The following is a 21743-nucleotide window of genomic DNA, read 5'->3' on the forward strand; positions in this document are numbered from 1 at the left end:
ATGATCCATAAGATTTATTTATCTGAAAATGAGTTTTTCATTTAGCTAAATTAGTTATATTTATATATTTGCTTATTATTATAATTATCACAAGAAGTTTTTAAAAAGACGTAAGAGGTGGTGAATATGTTTCATGACAGATTTATAAACATTTACATTTGGTTGGTCAACGTTCACCAGGCACAAAAAAGTTTCTAATATGACGCAAACCTAGGGGTATAGTGGGTTTTGTGTAGTCATAGTGGGAATGGAATGGATGACATGCTTTCCAGTGGTATGTTGACCACACAGCCACTTACTACAGCATGACGGAACCCAAATACTGTCGAGAAGCCTACTATAGCTCTGACTGGGGGGACAGCATCACACTGCAGACGCCGCAGCTCAGGACATTAGTCAGGACTTCCACTCATGTAACAGCTCCACTGGGTGATCTGGAGGTCTATTCATAGACTCAGTTATTTAGAGTTATGCTTCCAGACATACAGAGGACACACGGAGAGTGAGTTTGGACTGTGGTATGTTAATAGAGAGGTTTCTACTGTGTTAACCACAGTTAATATACAACATGACAACATGATTGTCTGTTTTTGCTCTCGTATGTACAGGGAGTGCTGCCTTTTCAAATCAGGCTTACAACTACATTACTTCACCACACAAGGTAACCTGTACAACAATGTAACTGTAATAAAATCACATGTAGATTCAATTAAGTGAGACCAGCAGCAGGATGGTTGGAAAACACGTAAAAACACTATAACATGCTTTGTGAGATGTTTAGGTAGGACTTATAGAAACTGTCAATGATTTGTAGCAAATGTCAAAGCAGAGACACTGGTTGTTTCATGTAGTGGGCAGTCATAAAGTGGGGTTTTTTTGCTTCTCATGGAGTTGGCTGGGAATACATATGTGGCACTTTGCCAAAGCTCGTCCCCATCATCCCTCCTACCCCCACAAGCCCCCTTGCCCCCCGGCAGTGTGGGCCCCGGCTGTATCACGGTTCACCGTGACTTGAATACCAAGGAACCCTCTGACGGGAAGGACTGAATGCAAATGACTGAATGAGTTCACCAACTGTTGACAAAGGATAAAGCTTCCAGTACACATGCACACGCACACGCACACGCACACACACACACACACAAACACACACACACACACTTTTTGGTTCACTTTATGGAATTTGTTAAGAACTTTTACTTAATCATTTGTAATGGCTTGCTCTCTTTCACAGTGATAATGGAACGATTGTAAATTCACCTGGAAGTAATTTAAACTAGTACTGAGGGATGGACAATTCAGGAGAAATTGCACAACACAGTAACCAAGTATTCACTTGGCTCTCTGGTCCATTGCTTTATTTGGAAATACAGTGAGATCATTGGGCCTTTCTGTCTATTGAATCAAACCACGCTGCAGCCATGGATCATCAACCCTGACTGTAGGAATTCTGTTTTAATTACATTTCCAGATCCATTCCTGCCTGGGAGATTAGGAGCAGCCATACAGTATATCTGGGTGCCAACACGGTTGGATCCACCTGTGCTTTGCTTCTCAACTGCAGCACATTGGGCCAAAGTTTGTTTAGGTTCTGAGGGCACTGCTTCCACCCAACACAATGGAGGTATTTATCACAATATATACACAAATCTAACAGCAACTCTTTCTGGGACACTTTACATCCTTTAAGTCCCTGCATAATCACTCAATCACAGACTACTTTTATTTTCTGAATCTGAATTATGCTTTAGAAAGTTTCTCCCAATGGTCTTTTGGGTAAATATCCTTCCACAGCCAGTATATCTCAACAGTTTATCAAATGAGTAACTACTAAACTACTAGTAAATACTCAGTGACAACCTGAGTTACTGTCCAGAGATGAAAAGTTCACTCAAAGTTTCAAAATGAACTACACTGACCATGCTCTTTTTGCAGGTTTGTTATTATGTTAAGTTAATAAGGAAATTGTCTTTACACCACAGTGATGGACATGAATTGAAAAGAGGGAGAATTGAGGGAGAGAGCAAGACAAGAAGCAAACAATAAGTAATTGCTCACTGACAAAAATGATCACCTCTGATAAAATGTGAAGACCCACACCTGATGCCATAATTGTCACACAGTCATCAGGATACATTGTTCTCTTTAAATTTTCTTGTGGGGGGGCATATGTTTATTTAACAGTGTGCCATCCTCTCTTTTTATGTTGTTGAAAGGTCAAAGTAAAGGGAAATGATTTCCTTTATTCTTGGGGGGAAATGTCTGATAGACAAAGGCCTGTGAGAATGGGCGTCATCCAGCACTTCCTGTTTTGCTAAGTTATGGTATATTTACTATAAAGCATTAGCCTGCATCCTCTAACAGAGGATGTGGACATATTAGTATTTCATGTAAATGAATTGGTAAGTCAATGGTGCTCCAATATCTATTTAAAACATTTAATAACTTTACTATAAACTTTTAAATAACATTGACAAGCTGGGAATGGGGACAGTGTGTAAACTGAGGCCTGCTGGGAGTCATCCAGCATCAAGTGTCTGCAGTTGGCCTTTTAATTAGCTCAGATAGCCGATAAGAGCCAACACACTGGTTTTACATTCCTTTGATGGTAGACAGCTTGGGCATAAATGGGGCAGCTACTCACACAGTCCTCATACAATGGCGGCAAATTTCTCTACACCTTTAATGACAAAAGGTCATTGTGGCTGAGGGGTAGAGCGGCTGTGGCTGAGGGGTAGAGCGGTCGTCCTCCAACCTGAAGGTCGGCAGTTCGATCCCCAGTCTTCCCCATCTGCATGCAGAAGTGTCCTTGGGCAAGATGCTGAACCCTGAATTGCCCCTCATAGAACAACAAAGTGCTGCTAATAGATGCACTGTATGAATGTGTGTGTGAATGGGTGAATGTAAAACTGTACTGTAAAGAGCTTTGAGTGGTCATCAAGACTAGAAAAACACTATATAAATACAAAACCAAAAGCGGGACATGGATGCCATCAGATAAATAAAACCACTTCACTATCACCATCCGTCGATCTGGTTTGGAATGCATGATGGCTGATAGTTGAATGCTCTGGAAGTCAAGGCAACAGATGAAAATGGACAACATATAAGACAATTGAAAATATGGCTACTGCGACAACACACATGGAGGGTATTACAAGCATCAATGCTGAACTGAGGCTTGTCATAGAAAGGAGATGGGAGCAAGAGGAAAGGGGACAAGCAGCATTGACCTTAAAATAATAAAAATAACGTGGTTGAGGGGTAGAGCGGTCATCCTCCAACCAGAAGGTCGGCAGTTCGATCCCCAGTCTTCCCCATCTGCATGCCGAAGTGTCTTTGGGCAAGATGCTGAACCCCCGAAATGCCCCTCTTAGAAAAACTGTAAAGCACTTTGAGTGGTCATCAAGACTAGAAAAGCGTTATATAAATACAGACCATAATAAGAATTACATTTTTCGGAAACCTTAGAATGATCTATTCAGTTTGGACTGCTTAAGAAAAACTGAACATGTGCTTGTCTATGGTTGATCGGAGAAGGTAAGATCATACTGAACATCTGATTTCATATTTATTGCACCAGCAGAGACAGACACAACAGCTTGCAACATGTTATCAACATTTTCAACGTGTTATCAAAGTAAGCTTTGCTTTAAACTGTCATCAGCTTCACCAGTCAGAGAGGTGAGAAGGAGTGTTTTATTATTACCAGGAGGAGCATTCCTGAGAGGGTTGACATAGATGAAGAGAAAAGCAGCAGCCAGCAGCAGGCTGACTCATAATCTTTTATTGTGCTTTTATCTTGATCTAGTCTCAAATAACTGGCAGTGGAGTGAAAGGGTTTCGGGGCTCAGATATGCTTAACTAAGAGTCAGATGGCTGAACGGAGACATATGGTTTTGAACTCCTGAAATCAAAACCCAGACATGACATCAGCCAAGCTATTTTCAAGACCAGGAATGAATGTGGCTTACAAAACTCAGTTTTTTAAGAATGCATGGCCAGGTTAAACATCACTTAAAACTATTGATAATTAGTACTTTGCAGCAGGGTTTCAGAAATATCTAGTTCCAGAAATGGAGCTTAATGTCTGGAGAAGGCATTGATTACATTTTTTGTCAAAAGTCCCAAGCACAAAAATGATGTTATTTCACACAGCAGGTATTACCTGCTACCTTCAAAATTGGAGTTAACTTTGCTTGAAGTTGAGTTATTTTCGTGAAAATAGATCTTAATTCTGACAGTTTGCGGGCAGAAAAGGGAGGCACTCGCACACCCAAACCCACTCCTATAGTGGATAAACAGGAACTGGTCATACAAATATTCGGCTAACTTCATCTAATAAACAAGTTAAACAACCATTATAAGTTTTAACTCTTAAAAACAAAAAATAATGTCACATAAAAGATTTAGTGGATTGGCCTCCTGTATGCTCTGTTGACTTGGTAAAAGAACCACAGTGTTGAGTACAATTCTTTTAACTTGTTTGTTTTACAACAAGATCATGTTTCTTTTTTCACACATGAAAAGCAAGCATCAGTTTAAAGTTTCTTGGCATTGAGTTCCATCCATTATCAAACCTTATTCTTTGAAAGGGCCCATATTTTACACCTTTCTGGGATTTAATTTGGGGTATTGGTCCCCCTAAGATGATATATCAGTGGTTTAAAGATAATAAAAACTGCTGCAATGTGTATTTCCATGTCCTCTCCTCTGCCTCTCTCTGGAGCTGCAGACAGAACAGGATGTTTTTGCCTGCCTCTTGAGCCCCTCCTCTGATTGGCTGACTGCACTTTGAGTGGCACGCTACCAGGCCTATCACCGGTCTCATTCTGGCGCATTCACTCTGGTAAACACAGCTGAAAGTCCCGTTGGTGTGTTTGGATACCGCTATAGAAGACCAGCCAAATATTTACAGTCCGTTACAACAGGATGTTTCTGAACGGTGAGTTACACTGACCTCATGTTTATTCAAGTTTTAGCAGGACGATGTAGGAGTAACGTCCCGAGTGTCACTACAGAGTTTCACAACGGAGTTACAATACGGAGTATCGTCTACGTTACTCCGTATTGTATGGTGCACAGACACATTCTCTTCGGTGCATCCCTCCACGCTGCAGTGTTTCTTCAGTGTTGTTTGTTGTGGTTAGCCTGTGGTAGCTAACGAGCTGCTAGCTCAGCAACATGTCTGCTTGGTGTCGCGTTCGGTGTGGAGGGGGGTGGGGAGCGGGGGTGGTGGGTTCGGAGGCTGGACTGGTACCGGCTGGTTGGGGCTGAGAGACGAGTGCGATCCCGAATGACTCATACGGGGGAGGAAGTACGAAACGAGATGTTTCGATAACATATTTCTTAGAATGGACTCAGTGAAAATGTCCGCAGAGTGACTGTTTTCATACTTTGAGGGTCTCTACTGACCCCCTTCAAGTCATTACGGATATAAAAGCCCAGCACATGTATTTTACACAATATGGGCCCTTTAAGGGTTGGAGAGGGGCTGGAGTCCATCCCAGCAGACACAGGGCAAGCAAGTAGAGTTACTTTGGGCATTTATTTGATTATGTTTATTATATACACCTCTGAAATAAGATCTAGGTCTCCACTTCTAGCTATGACCTCAGTGGTGGTTACAGCCATGTTTTGGAGCAGCTCTTATCAATTATTTCTGCCTTATCCACATTATCACGCAACACCAAGGTTTGTTTCCATACTGCCCCTTGTGGGACAAGCAAGAGCAACTAGATAGAGCGCATAAAGGGCTGTGGTTTTGAAATGTGTGTTACAGAACTGAATTTCAGGTGACCATCCATAATCACAAAATCTGGCCAAACCATGAAGGGGCTGGAGATGTGAGCGACAACCTTTATCATGAGGGATGACAACTCACCCGGTTGACCCATTATGGAGCTCCCGTAAGGTGCCCCGATCCCAACCTCCTGCTGGCCAGGGCGGACATCTAACCAGTCCTCCCACTGACCTCATCATTACTGCTGTGTATGGGTCATTGACGTGACGCCTATATTTTCTGTCCGACTGCATTTTCTTCTGTTAAAAAAAAATGTTTCTGTTTTTTAAAGTGTCAAAATATCATGTGGTGCGACCGTCCGGCCATGACTGCTGTTGTGAAAACTTCTTTGAAATTACTCAAAATCTATTCAAATTTATTTTCTGTCATATTTGGCATGATTTCCAAAGTGTTTTGTAATCCTGTACAAAATTGCAAAGCATTTGCATTTATATTTCCATCATAGTATACAAACAAACTTTGTCCGATGATGTCCATTTTATGAAATATCATGTGGTGTCACCATCAAGAAAGGACCAATTTGGGACTTTGATGTTGAAATCCATTCAAAAACAGGAAGTTGCATCATAAACCATTTTGCCAAGGACCCATGGAAGCAGCAACAGGTTTGTAACTCTCTCTCAAATTTGGAAAAAAATAACCTTTTTCACAGCTGGTATGTAGTTGGTCATGTGGTATGACCTCAAAAAAACTATGAATTCTAAGTTATTTCTAAAAAATATATATTTTGATTATAAATTTCATAGTGACCTTTTGTGCTGACCTAGTTTGTTTTCTTTAGGTGGCCAATTCTGTGGCTGTGAATTTTGACTGAACTAGAAAAATATCATGTGGTGCGACCAAATGTGGTGCGACCATTGCAGAGTGTTTTACATGATAGATATATGTCCTAGATTGGGAGTTTTGGGGCTTTTTAAAATTCAATTAATGATTTATATACATAAAGTACTTTATTTTAGTATTATTTGGAAAATATTTCTATGCAATTAGAGTATTTCTTTCTAATATTTCAGAAACAACGGTTTATGTTTAATTTTTGTACAATATCATGAATAATTACCACCCCCAAAAATGTAACATGTCATTTTATCTCGGTTATTATGAATTTATTAGTAATTTATTATTTATTAATGTGTTTATTTATTTATAACTGTTTAAATTTATTTTACCAGATGCCACTTCCAAGCAAAATAAAAACCGCTCGCCATATGCAGTTAATTCTGACCCTGTAGCAAGAGCGGAGAACCTTGCTCAGAGAAGAGAAAGGAATGTTTAAAAAATTTAAAAATGAAAACTACAAATAAAGCAACATGAAGTACATATTGCTCTTATGTGTTTTTCATTACTGGACGAAATGCATATTTGCATTCAAATGTTCATCTATCATTAGTCCAAAATAACTTATTGATTTATGGCATGACATTACATATCTTTTTCAGCTACGAGAGAAATAAACAGCAGGGAGAGATTCCATATGCCAAGTCAAGTGAGTTGACAGAGAGAGAGAAAAAGAATCAGAGAGAGAACTGGAGGGCTGCATCCAGAGCTGACAGAGAAAGTACAAATATGGCAAACCAGTTCTGGTTGATGTAGATGTAGCACAGGAGCAGCCAGTTTAATGAAATGTTTGTTCACAACAATGTGTGCTGCACTTAAATGTTCTTGATGAGATTTTTATTAAAAAAAATGTTTAGGAAATGTTTGTGTTCATGAAAATTCTATGAAATTTTAATAAAATCTGGTTTAAGTCAAATTCTTGTATGGAATTTATTGTTTATTGATCTTTTTAAACGATAGGAGGTTTTCATATCATTTGGAGCGACCACTCATCATGTGGTGCGACCAATAATACCAAGACCTGTATTCAATTTAAAGTAAAATATACAATTTCTGTGGCTGAAATATTAATCACTGATACAGTATGCTTAAATGAATGGTATTTTTTAAACATCTTTATCAATTTTATGCACTTTACCGGAAAAATAAGTCTGTTAACTACATTTAATAAGGGGATATTTTTATATAATTTTATGTGTACAAAAAAAGAATATATCTATTATAATTATTCAAACATTAGGAATTAATGTTTGAATAATTATAATAGATATATATTTTTTTGTATTTTAAAATTGGCCTGTTGAAAATCCTTATACGTCATTGACCCGTATATCTGTGTTAGCCCCTTTTTCTTTTCTTTTTTTTCTATTTGATCATTTCCTCTCTTCTATCTCCTATCTTTCGACAACTGTTTATGTAAATCTTCTTGTCTTCCCTGTACTGTCTTTAAATGTATTTAAATGTCTTTTGTCTTGCAATAATCTTTTTTTTAAATGAAGGATGGTGTACATGGTAATATGATGTGGCCCAATACCGACAAAATCTGAACCAATAACACATCTCTCTGGTCCACTTATCATCCATTAACTTCCACAGAGCACAGGGAGGTCTGGTGGTGCAGCAGTGAGCACGACGCTCCGTCTCTGACAGAGGAAGTGGCTTCAGACAGCAATGCTAAAAACAAACCCCAGCCCAGTTCCAGTGAAGCTGGAAGTGCTGAAGTGTTTGATTCTCTGCACGTAGATGAAAAATTGAGGGGGGAGTGTAAGGGAGTCAGCCATCTCCCACACTTGAATAAATTTGTGGGAGTTAGTCAAGCCCTTCTTTTTAAAACAGGGCTGTTTTTTTTTTATACATTTGACCAGCATTCTGAGAGCAGTGTCGCAGTGTCAGCTCGTTCAGTATACAGCTGGTAAAATAAGTATTGAACACGTCACCATTTTTCTCAGTAAATATATTTCGAAAGGTGCTATTGACATGACATTTTCACCAGATGGTAACAACCCAAGTAATCCATACATACAAAGAAAACCAAACAAACAAGTTCAGAAATGAAGTTATGCGTAATAAAATGGAATGACACAGGGAAAAAGTATTGAACACATGAAGAAAGGGAGGTGCAAAAAGGCATGGAAAGCCAAGACACCAGCTGAAATCTATCTCTGGTTTAGTCCCAACTGATGGCCTATAAAAAGGTGTCTCATTACCAAGGTGTCACACAAGAAACATCTCATGATGGGTAAAAGCAAAGAGCTCTCTCAAGACCTTCGCAACCTTATTGTTGCGAAACATACTGATAGCATTGGTTACAGAGGGATTTTAAACTTCTGAATGTTCCAGTGAGCACTGTTGGGGCCATAATCCAGAAGTGGAAAGAACATCATTTCACTATAAACCGGCCACGACCAGGTGCTCCACGTAAGATTTCTGACAGAGGAGTGAAAAGAATTATCAGAAGAGTTGTCCAAGAGCCAAGGGCCACTTGTGGAGAGCTTCAGAAAGACCTGGAATTAGCAGGTACAATTGTTTCAAAGAAAACAATAAGTAATGCACTCAACCGACGTGGCCTGTATGCACGCTCGCCATGCAAGACTCCATTGCTGAAGAAAAAGCACGTTGAAGCTCGTTTAAAGTTTGCTGCACAGCATTTAGACAAGCCTGTGAAATACTGGGAGAATATAGTCTGGTCAGATGAGACCAAAATTGAACTCTTTGGATGCCATAATACACACCATGTTTGGAGGTCAAATGGCACTGCACACCACCCCACTGCACACCATACCAACAGTGAAGTGTGGAGGTGGGAACATCATGGTGTGGGGCTGGGTTTCAGCATACGGCACTGGCAAACTTCATATAATTGAAGGAAGGATGGATGGAAAAATGTACCGAGACATTCTTGATAAAAATCTGCTGCCATCTACCAGGATGATGAAGATGAAAAGAGGGTGGACATTTCAGCAAGACAATGATCCCAAACACTCAGCCAAGGAAACTCTCAATTGGTTTCAGAGAAAGAAAATAACGCTGCTAGAATGGTCCAGCCAATCACCTGACTTGAATCCAATAGAAAATCTATGGAAAGAACTAAAGATCAGAGTTCATAGAAGAGGCCCACGGAACCTTCAAGATTTGAAGACTGTTTGTGTGGAAGAATGGGCCAAAATCACACCTGAGCAATGCATGCGACTAGTTTCTCCATACAGGAGGCGTCTTGAAGCTGTCATCACCAACAAAGGCTTTTGTATGAAGTATTAAATAAATTTCAGTAAGCGTGTTCAATACTTTTTCCCTGTGTCATTCCATTTTATTACACATAACTTAATATCTGAACTTATTTGTTTGGGTTTCTTTGTATGTATGGATTACTTGGGTTGTTACCGACATCTGTTGAAAATGTCATGTCAATAGCACCTTTACAAATATATTTACTGAGAAAAATGGTGACGTGTTCAATACTTATTTTACCAGCTGTATCTCTCTTTGTGTTGTTCTTTCCTCATTTTTAATTTGTGCCAGGTTTATATGACTACTAATAAATGTAAATAATCACATACATGTATAACAGTATATAAACAGTATGTTACCACTTTGGTTGGTGTAGTTCAATATTGTCCAGTGAAAGGGTGTTTCTAATATTTGACCATCACTAACTGCAACCTCTGTGATGAACACGTCGTTGAGAGAATTCCTCTGTCAGTGTCACAAAAACCTCATGATGTGTTTATAATATATTATAATGACATCAAGATTAATTTTAAAAAATGCTTCATAAACGGTTATAATGCATATTATTTCTTCATAAAACACATTCTTTGATAAAGCCTCACAGAGGTTTGAGTGTTTAAACAGGGTGTGGACATTTCTGGGCACATATTGTTTTTTCCTCCACATGGGCAACAAGAGTGCAGGTAACTATGACAGTTGGGGTGATACTATGTGCATACATTTACAGTGAATAATCAAAACTGTGACAGTAGTAAAAATAATAAATAATAAATTGTTTTAATCATAATGCAAAACAATTCTTAACATAAAAGGCACTAAATGCTGTGTTACTCTTAATTCTACTGGAGTCAAGAATACCATCACTCTGGTAGGTGAGTGAATCTGGTGAGCCTTGGAGCTCCCTCACTGTCTCACTGGTATTCTCCAATCTACCGGCTGCAGTCAGTATTTATGAAAGCTTGTACCAGAAGCTGACTTGTACGGGTTTGTATAAGTAAACTGTCTCAGCAACAAACACATCCAGCGGAAGCGTGTTAGTCAGTAGTCAGTCATACTGCCTTACCTTATAGCAAGCTAAACTTTCCTCTCACAGTACTGAGTGACTCTGGGACCCGACATGTTGGGAAGTTAGGTGATCGCAGATAAAAGACTACAGAAGGCAACAGATTTTCCTCACGTCAGACTTCGGAATTCAAGCATATGGTTATTTCCTGGATACAATACACAGTGTAAACTTGAATGTATTGAACTTACAGAAATACCTGTGGAGAAGCTTAGATTGACGACAGCACCAGAGCATTTCAACATATTCAAGATTTTAGAGAGTACAGCCAGCTGTTTTCATAAGCTCAGTGTCCGAGTGAGGCTGGGTTTTGAGGTGTTTATCGCTCCAACGTCCCGTATGCACATTAACACAGCCAGGAAGAAAGTAACTTTGTCAAAGCTTGACAGATTCTCTCCCATTCATCTTGGTCATATTGTAGAAAAGAACAGAGAACATCGTTGGAGACAATATTGCTGATTTTGACCAAATTACAATTTTTCTTTTTTACATGTTTCTGTTTGCCTGTACTGATGATTCACAATAGTGTGAATATTTTCTCCTCTATCAGGAGCAAAGGCAGAGAATTATGTCAGAGTGGATGGTTGGCCACCTCCCTTACCACATCGACTCAATGCAGCTATATTCATGAGACATATTAGCTCTCCCATGCTTATTTTGTAATTTTGGAACTTTATAATCTTTAAGTAGTTTGGGTCAACTTACTAGCTTCATGTGGAGCTAGTTACTAAAGTTTAAAAGCAAAAATTACAGCTAACTGGTAAATCTCAGTGAGAGTTTTTTATTTTTTACCAAATTGGTTAAAGATAAGTTTACAAGTTTAAGTAGTTGACTATCTAAGAATGCATTACAGGCATGAAGTTTACATTTTATCACATGACTCAAAATGAAAAGTGAGTATTGTTGTTTTTTTTTACAATATCCAATTTGCATGTGATTGTATTTGGTATTAATATCCACCAAACATGCCGTGAAAGAGACAAGCCTGTTGATGTTATTGCAACATTGTGTCAATCAAAGTTTTCCGTTAGTGTTTGCATAATAGTTGTTTTCTACTATTCATCATACTGTATGTGTGCTGTGGGTAGAGTGGCAATAATTCAGTGGCACTAATGAGTTTTACACAGACAGCCTTTCCTGTAATATAAAAAAGTACTTGGGAACCATCCTGTTTCGGCCAATGATTGTACTTATGAACGGCAACAAATTACTGGAAGAGTCATTTCTAGAGGGAGACTACTTTGTTCATGTACTGGATGTTCTGTGCTGAGGCCAAAGGCTGGCACGTTATTTGTCCTTATGGTCAGGAAAACTCAGGTGTTTGGAATAAATCTAAAAAAACACAAGCTCGGTTTGACACATGGTTTACTGCAACATACTGCAGCGTGAAGTCAACTGTGTAGGCAGTGAATTTCCACTTTCATAGACTGGGTTGGGGCATGACGCCTCAGCTTGCCCAGGAATGTAGAGGAGGGTTGTTTAGTGTGTTGGTGTTCACCTGTTGGAACATGACTGTGTGCACATTATTTCCAAAACCAGGGATGAAAGCATGAATGGTATCAGATAAAGATTCAGATTAGTCTGTGTGCATGACTGCACCACAGGGGCACCCGCACACTCTGGTTCTTGTTGAGGCATATGGGATAGATGTCAGGCATGTGCGGGAATTCAGAAGGAGCTTGAAGTGAGAACACACTGTTCCTTTATGGTGGGATGAAGGGCATGCCAGTCTGAGCTTAGATGGCCTCAGCTGATAAATCCTGTTTCAGTAACAAACAGTAAGAGGATGAAGCAAAAGAACGGACTATAAATGAGGCGGCTGTGGCTGAGGGGTAGAGCGGTCGTCCTCCAACCTGAAGGTCGGCAGTTCGATCCCCCGTCTTCCCAATCTGCATGCCGAAGTGTCCTTGGGCAAGATGCTGAACCCTGAATTGCCCCTCATAGAACAACAAAGTGCTGCTAATAGATGCACTGTATGAATGTGTGTGTGAATGTAAAACTGTACTGTGAAGAGCTTTGAGTGGCCATCAAGACTAGAAAAGCGCTATATAAATACAAAACCATTTACCATTTATTAACATAAATAGAAGCATCCCATAGCAAGTGACATAGCAAAAAGAAAGAACATAAATAATGGTGATGCCTGTTTATAATAACAAGTTTCATTCAGCTTTTTTTTTTACATTTCCTCATTTCTAACATTGTTGTCACCAATTGTGACATTGTAACCATTGTGACATCTTAAGTGTGGCAGGTCAACATGAACAGTAGAATTATGACCCATGTCCACTGTGAACATCCATCAAGTTTTCCTTAACTCCTGCCAAGATATTTTATCTGATTAAATCTAACCAGATCGTAACCATGGTGCTGTCATATTAGAATACAGGTTTATCTTTCCCACACTGATTTCAGCGTTAAAATATATCACTGCATTTCTTAAGAGCAATTGCAAGCAGCATATAGTGTTGTGCTATGTGCTGTTGTGCTTCCCCCATTTTTTACAATGAGGACTTATTGGCAACATTTCAAGAGTAAATATGCATACATTCTGAAAGCTTTTACTAGACACATGCGGTAATATTAGAAATATCGATACAAAGAAGCAAAAATTCAATGATATATGTGTTTATTACCTTGCTTCATCATCAAGCATTGCACAGTGATTATAATGCCTCCTTGATTGAGGCCAGCACAGTCATCAAGGTGGGAAGTAACAAGGTTATTAGCATCTGGCAAAACACGTAACACATACCAGTGGGAGCTGGCTGCGACCCACAGAACATGAATCACTCATCAGTTCACAAAATCTGTGTCACAGGTTTTGTCTTGTTATTATGAAACACTAATCCTAAATGTGCATTCTCATGGATACAGATTAGATTTGAACTTTGACCTGGTTAAATGATTCATAGCTTCTTGACATGTAGGTAAAGGGTACGCTCATGCTCCTTCTTAGTTTATTGAGACGGAAAAAAATAAACATTTTCCAGACTGTGAACTTTAGGTTTGTCTGCCCCCATACTGTCTGTGACCATATCACAGCACACATCAGGGAGTTCTGTACTGTGATGTGTGACTAACTGTGCAGACAGATATGTCACCTGTAAGTGTTTGTAGTGGGTGTGCCATATTTGTCCTAGCATCTGTTGGAGCTTGTTATTGAACATTGATGTTGGGAACGTCGTGAGTTGCTCTGAAACCGAACCCCTTCTGCTTGGACCCAGTGTGAACTCATGACACAGCGGAGGTGACTAAGAAAAAGTTTGGTTTGTGTGAAAATTAGCAGAGGGCTCACCGGCAGTGTTTCTCCAAAAATAACCTGATACTGATCTGTAAAAACGGCTGGCTTGTTAGATCACAAACATTTAGAAGTCTTTTATTTTCTGGGGGCAGGTCAAAGATTCACCCTCTGTATGGCTTTCAGAAATATTTAATCAACTTCATGTGTTTCTTGTCATCTTCGGATTCAGACTGGATTGTTGCTGAAGCCAGCAAGTTGTGCAAATAAACATGAACTGCCTCTTCAATTACCACGTGTAAGTGTTTTTGTCGTCTTTGCCCTGTGTGCACAAACCACCAGCACTGTAAAATCCAATGTATCTGTAAAAGTAATCCCACTACTCCAGCTCTTGCGTCATGTGGGAAGTGGAACTAAGTGATGTGGTTTCTTTAAATTCCTAGACATTGACGTGCAGTAGCAGATTGTAAGCTCTATGACTTCTTGTAAATTCTGCTTTAAACACATGAAACACATGAAATTCTGAATGGACCCAGAGGATTAGTCCATATTTAACTTAAATGGTTTGTACCCATAAGAGCCTCACCGGTCCATTTATTAACCCACTTGTTGTATATAGATGCAAAAGCCTGTGGATGATTGTTCACATGACCCTGCTTGTTGTTCACTCTGGGCCTACATGGAGCTCATTAAAACAATCCTATGGGCAATCTAATCACTCACTCATGTGGGGCCTTTTCCTGTGACCTCTTCCCAGGCGTAATTCACTCTTTTCTTGTCATTCTCTGGATTTTATAGAACTGTAATAAAATAGTGCTTATTGTCGTTGATGTTATTCTTTCAGATTCATTAGATTATGGGGTCAAATCTACGAGTGTAACTGCAACCACAGTTCGTGATGACAGTGGCAGTCATGTTATTTGTGTGTGTGTTATTGTGACAACTTGACATATGTTTTTGCCTGGGATTCTGGCAGTGTGTAACATTAGTTTGGTCCCCTATGCTCAGAGATGGAGGCCGGCACGTCTGAAAAAGACACTACCCCCTTAGAAGTATTAAGCAACAGTGTTTGTGTGGTAGTGTTAATCATTTTTTGTTGAGGTTGTCATTATTTCATTGTATACGATTATATTCATATTCCAAACACTCAGATACAGTGTCACAGACACAGTCATTAGAGTCCATCACTGAGGAAACGTAACATAGGGTGTTCAGTATTACATAAATAAGATGTTGACTGCAATTATAGCCAGTCATGCCTCAGCTCAGTTAGCACATGTGTTACTGTCCTGTCCTATTTGTGTACTCGCTGGAAAACATAGAAAATTTGCAAATTTTAAAAATAAAAACAACAAATAACACAGAAATTAAGACAGCAATAGAAATGTAATGTTGAAATGAAATCCATCATTCAGACTAAGAACTCCCTCTCCATGTCTGCCTCAGCCTACTCATGTGGGATACAAAAAATGCTGTCCAAGTTTAAATAAAGTTATGTGTTTGTTATCTCTGGCTTCTCCAGGACTGCAGAGGACAGTGAGGTCAGTCCCGCTGAGAGTCTCTCTGGAACACAGAAAACACTGTCCACTCTATTAATAGCAGGTCTGAGATACACAGAAATAAAAAGAAGAGCTCTGCGATGATGTGTCATCATCATGAATGATGAATCATACTCCTCTTGATCTCTTTACTATCGAGCAAACACAGTATAGACACTTACTACTCTAATGTCTCTTTAAAACGTGTACCGTGATTGGTAAATGAAAAAAATACAGTATATATAAAGCACAATATACAGAAAAATCATATATAAAGATCATTATAGTATATATAGAGAGAGACACTATACATTTTAATTTATAGTGATGACTTCTTAAATTCAGAAGAAGTTTTTGGACACAGCATCAAGTCACAGTATTTTCTGATCTGTATATGGATGAGCTGATACTTGTAATAGATGTAAGGCCTTGTCACCTGTTATTATTATATAATATGATATTAATATAATTAATAAATACAAGGGGGCAGAAAGACAGAGTGCTCAGTGCTTCTTCATGTCCATTAGCATTCAGGACCTTTTGTCCACAGTCTGCCCCTGACTAGAATCACTAAACTTATATTTGAATCAAAAAACAAATATTTGTATTTGTGTATAAGTGTCAGCAACATGCCAGCGGGATACTATGAGCTTCACAGCACCCTAACTCTTTCCCTGAGCATTTCCTGTAATCTTGCATAGTTAGCATAGCAGGGTCTGTTGTTCCAGCTGTTTGATTACTAAATGAGTTCACATGCAAGAGAGGCTGAGAGCAGAACAAACCTTATCTGGGGTGTTCAGTGGTCATTTGAGTACTTCTGTGACTGTTTTGGTTGGAAACAGATGCAAATAAGGTTTAGACATTTAAATCATGGCCATTCTCATGTCTCTATCTCAAACATCTAAGTGCTTCACTGAAAATATCCAGACGGCGCTCTGAACACAAAATCTACTCCGTTCCGATCTCAATCTCTAGTCTCACATCAAGGTGTTTTTTAAGGCTATCGCAGAATCATCTCTGTTTTGTCTGTTACTGGATGTGACATTATGTTGATTTGTTCAAATCCTGCAAAATTATTTTGACCTTGTTTTTTGCAGCCCAACTTGCCCTAACAGGAAGCAAAGTAGAGGATGTCAAGCCAAAGCAGTTCTCCACTGAATACACATCAAATTCATCTCCTCAAGTTCATCTGGAGGTAATTTCCATGTGGTGTTTCTCATGAGGAAATTGTTTTGGCCAAGCTTGGCCAAGGATGTGACATTTTATATACAAACCTGAAAGACCACTGTCTCAGAAATGTCATATTTGTTGGGTGGTTATGAAGATGAAGATTTATTTTATTTATCTTAATTTAAAAACAAAAGCAGAACCTGTGCCAGAGGATACATGTTTTGTCCTGCAGTGAAAGTTTAGACAACTACAACTTGCCCCATGGATCACAGAAGTGGTTTAACAAAGTGATATACCACATGCCTTATTTAGCTCCCCCAGCCTGTGAAAGGTTGTAGCCATTTCACAAACTCTCTTATTTAAGCAAATTGAAATGAGTCATCTGATCACTAATTCAGAGTGGAATTCTACTACTTTCCTGATCTTACAGTTTCTTATTAAAACCAGTCCAGTAGATTGTTCTGACTAACTTTTGAGGGTATACCATCACTGACTCCTGAATAAGAGAATTAAAAACTCAATCTCTCAAAGCTCAATCTCCAGAGAGTTTTTTCCTCCCCCTGACCTGAAGATGTAGGTTCATAAACTTAAACAATGCCCAGTCTTGAGCCTTTAAGTTTTTGTCATTTTCTATGTAGAGAATGACAATTTCTTATTTATATGCAATGTTACAAAAGAGCAACACATACAGTCCGTGGTATAAAAACAGCGGCATATTCAAAGTAAATTTGATATTTGGTTCATAGAACAAATACCACTAGTATTTTAACAGTGTAAATACTGTTGTTTCTTTTGCCAGTCTCATGAATATTGCCACTCCTGATCAGCCTGTGCTGTGGAGATCAGATGTGTTCGTCAGGTTGGAGGGTACAACACAGCCGCATTCTTCTCAGACTTGTCGACTGGCACCAAGCAACACAGAAACTAAAGCTGTGAATCCCCCTGCTGGACGCAACAAAGCTGCTTTAATCTGCACTTTCAGCTCTGCATGAAAGGACTCAGCTCTTTTCAACTACTCATGACGCTGAACCTTGTTCAGCTTTTGCTGACACCCAGTGTGACATCATACGGCAGGACTCTTCATTGGCTAATCACATACAGTCCATGCAAGTGCACATGCAAGCCTGCTCCTCCAACTGGACTCTCTATTTCACTGTTTCCCCACCACCGAGCCAGACCCTTAATAATAAAGTGGCAAATATCTGATGAAATATGGCCTCACTCCAGGGGATCATTTTAACATTTGAATCAAAAGTCTTGAACTTGCCACTTTTTGCTACTTGATTTTTGCAACCATTTTAGTTTTTCTGTTATTATGACTCTGACAGTGGTCATGACCCACTTCATGCCTCTGATTAATACTGTGAGCAGATCCAGCAGTCAGAGTAGTAAGAGCCTCATGAATGTAGCATGGCTTTGTGAATTGCAGAACTTTGCCCTGTACTGAGTCAACAGTTGATTCAAACTGTGGGCCTTAGTCTTCAGTGTGGGAACGCCCCTCCTCCCTTCAACATTGTGCGGCTACCTCCTTTCATGGTCATGCGAATATACAGAGAGATGACAGGGACAGGAGGCAGATTCTCTAACAGTGTTAAATTAATTTATACAGAAAGAATTTCCAAAAAGAGAATCTGTTTGAGAGGTTCATAGCTTTTACATATGCGTTACAGACAGACGTGCAGGGCATGTTTAGTCTGGCTTAGCACTGTGAGTCTAGTCCCTCTGTGAGTCTTAAATGTTAAGTAATCACTTCATTGAACTGCATGTTGTTTCATAGAAACAGGAAACGAGACAAGGGGGAATTTATGGGGAAAATGTTTGACAAGTAAAAAGGAACTGGCTTGTTTTTGGACTGTTCCTTATTTTGTGCTATGGTCTGTTGACAGGGTTTGGCTTCATTCCACACACTTGACCATTAATGACATTAATCCACCAATTCACTGACCTTCAGTTATGCATCAAAAATGTTTACCCTTATCAATGCTGCTAAAACCTTTATCTTGATGTTCTCCTTTACACGTGTCATCTATTTCACTTCTGTCCGTCCTGGGAGAGGGATCCCTCACATGTGGCTCTCTCTGAGGTTTCTACCTTCTTTTTACCCTGTTAAAAGGGTTTTTAGTAGTTTTTCCTTACTCTTGTTGAGGGTTAAGGGCAGAGGATGTCACACCTTGTTAAAGCCCTATGAGACAAATTGTGATTTGTGAATATGGGCTATACAAATACAATTTGATTGATTGATTCCATAGAAATGCAAATATTATATTATTAACAATTATCGGTTGATGTACTTTAAATTATGCAATTAATGGTTTATTCAAAGGTAACAAAATGATTCTTACATTAACCTGATGCTAGAGATATGCATTCCAAATACTCATTTGCTCTGAAGAACCAGTCTCAATATGGGCGGCCATCTGCTACGACAGGTTGGTGAGTGAAGAAGAAATGGGGAAGTGAGGAGAGGTGGGTGGAAAAGAGGGGGTGATACCAGGAACAGTTGGGTAACCCTCATATGTAATATCCGTCAGACTGGTTGTTATAATGCAAATAATTTGAGTGATGTTTATAGATAAGATGAACAGATGAGATATGTGAGCCAGTTGGGCGGTGTGGCTGAGGGGGTAGAGCGGTCGTCCTCTAACCAAAAGGTTGGTGGATCGACCGCAGTCTTTCCCATCTGAATGCCCAAGAGTCCTTTGGCAAGATACTGAACCCCCCATAAAAAAAGTGCTGCCCATAGATGCACTGTATGAATGTGTGTGAATACATGTAAAGCGCTTTGAGTCATCAAGACTAGAAAACACAGACCATTTACCATTTACATAAAATAGAGACAGACTGGGTAGGTAGATAGTTAGATTGGTGGGTGGGTGACTTTCAATGTACAGAATTAATACACATGAAAGCATATCTTAATAGATTGTCAGTGTTACAGGACGACAGAAAAAGCAATACCATGTGCACAACAGCGACATTATACAATTATGCACCTGTGTACTTGCAGTGTCTGCCACTCTTCCAGTGCTATGATCATCAAGCTCAAGTTTGCATGTCTTTTTTGCAATGGTAGACCTCAGGTCTCTTAGAATATTTCCAATATGATTTAGGTCAGGACCCCTTGATGGCCAATAAAACCAGTTCATTTGTTGTTTCCCTCTCTGAACTGTATCAAGTTTCTGATACAGTTCAGAGAGGGAAACAACTGTATTATTTAAATGTGCAGCACAGTAGAAGTTTTAACTTGAGGAGCTGGAAATGTCTCAAGTTTTACATCTAATGATAAATGATCATGACATTGTTCAGTGCCAACACTAAGACAAATGACAGTTTTGTTTTGATTAGGCTCACTAAGCTCTCATGCTGTTGTTTACCTCAATTGTGCTTTTGTTGCCTTTGAATTACAGATTTGTAAATTTCACTCCAGTCTTTCCCCACATCAGAAATTCTCATGTTTGGAGCAACATTTCCATGAGTCACGATAAAACCAGTGAGGTCGAGATAAGGCCCTGGGAGAATATGTGTGGCTTTGAAGCTGGATGTGGCTAATTAGTGTTGATCTCATGCAAAACAAATGGGAAAAAGCCAAAAAATTGTTTATTTGCATCATTTTCAGAACTCTCTAATCTGGTTTGTTGTTTTGACCAATTACTTCAGAGCATAAGAAAACATTAATATATTAAATATCATATACTAAAATATATTTTGGTCTTTTCCCTTTGTTCTTTCAAATGCTGCAGCCTGCTGAGAGCTTATGTTAACTACACATTTCATTTGTTAGCGACTGTGAGCACACAAGCGCACACAAACCTACATGATCTTCGATCAGGATTTGTCCTTTAATTCTCACTTATGCGTAACATCTCAAAAATCAGACATGTCCTTTCTCAAAAAGATGCAGAAAAACTAGTCCACGCCTTTGTTACATCCAGACTTGATTATTGTAATTCTTTATTATCAGGCTCCAGCAGTAAGTCGTTAAATTCTCCTCCTCACCTTCAAGGCCCTTAATAATATGGCACCATTATACCTCAAAGAGCTGTTAGTACCTTATCAACCCACTAGAGCACTGCGCTCCCAGAATTCAGGCTTACTTGTCGTCCCTAAAGTCTCTAAAAGTAGAGTAGGAGCCAGAGCTTTCAGCTATCAAGCTCCTCTCCTGTGGAATCATCTCCCACTTTCAGTTCAGGAGGCAGACACCATCTGTACGTTTAAGAGTAGGCTTCAAACCTTCCTTTACGATAAAGCCTATAGTTAGAGCCGGCCCAGGCTTGTCTTAAACCTGCACTTAGTTATGCTGCTATAGGTCTAGAAGGTCGGGGGACACATGACACACGGAGCTTCTCTTCCCAGCTTCTCCTTCCTCTTCTCCCTCCTTATCACATCAAAGAAATTAATATCTCATCAATACATGTTTCTGACTTGACTTCTTCCCCAGAGTCCCTTTGCCTTATGGTCCGCAGATCCAGGGCCGCAGCTGTGGCCACATCGTGGATTATGATGGGGGATCGCGAATCAGAGATCGTGATCGTAATGGTGGAACCTTTATCGTGTTGGCATCTGATAATGGTGGTGGACGATCGAGGTGGCAGCTGATGGTGGATCCTGATGGCGGCAGTGGACAATGACTGTGGACTATGGTGGCATCCGATCTTGATGGTGGATCATGATCGTGGTGGCTGCTGGGGGAGGGGCATGACAAAAAGACCATCATTGGCAGAATTATAATTTAGTGATTTTCCACTAAACACTAAATGACAAAATTCTGGAGATTGAAAGATTGAGACGTGACACGGAAGTCGATGCTGAGTAATTTAGTTACATTGGCTTGTGGTGGAAACTTCCTCAGAATTTCAGATCAAA

General features: G+C 39.5%; 1 long non-coding RNA gene across 1 annotated transcript; it reads left to right on the top strand.

Annotated features, from left to right (window-relative positions):
* Window positions 1-4815: 4815 nt before the first annotated feature.
* On the top strand, window positions 4816-21400 carry LOC118098658. Its single transcript, XR_004694188.1, has 3 exons — window positions 4816-4945; window positions 16808-16905; window positions 21344-21400. It is a non-coding gene; the product is annotated as an uncharacterized LOC118098658 (long non-coding RNA).
* The last annotated feature ends 343 nt before the right edge of the window (window positions 21401-21743 follow it).

The sequence above is a fragment of the Hippoglossus stenolepis genome, chromosome 19 (genome assembly GCF_022539355.2).
Source record: "Hippoglossus stenolepis isolate QCI-W04-F060 chromosome 19, HSTE1.2, whole genome shotgun sequence".
In the NCBI taxonomy this organism is placed as follows: Eukaryota; Metazoa; Chordata; class Actinopteri; order Pleuronectiformes; family Pleuronectidae; genus Hippoglossus; species Hippoglossus stenolepis.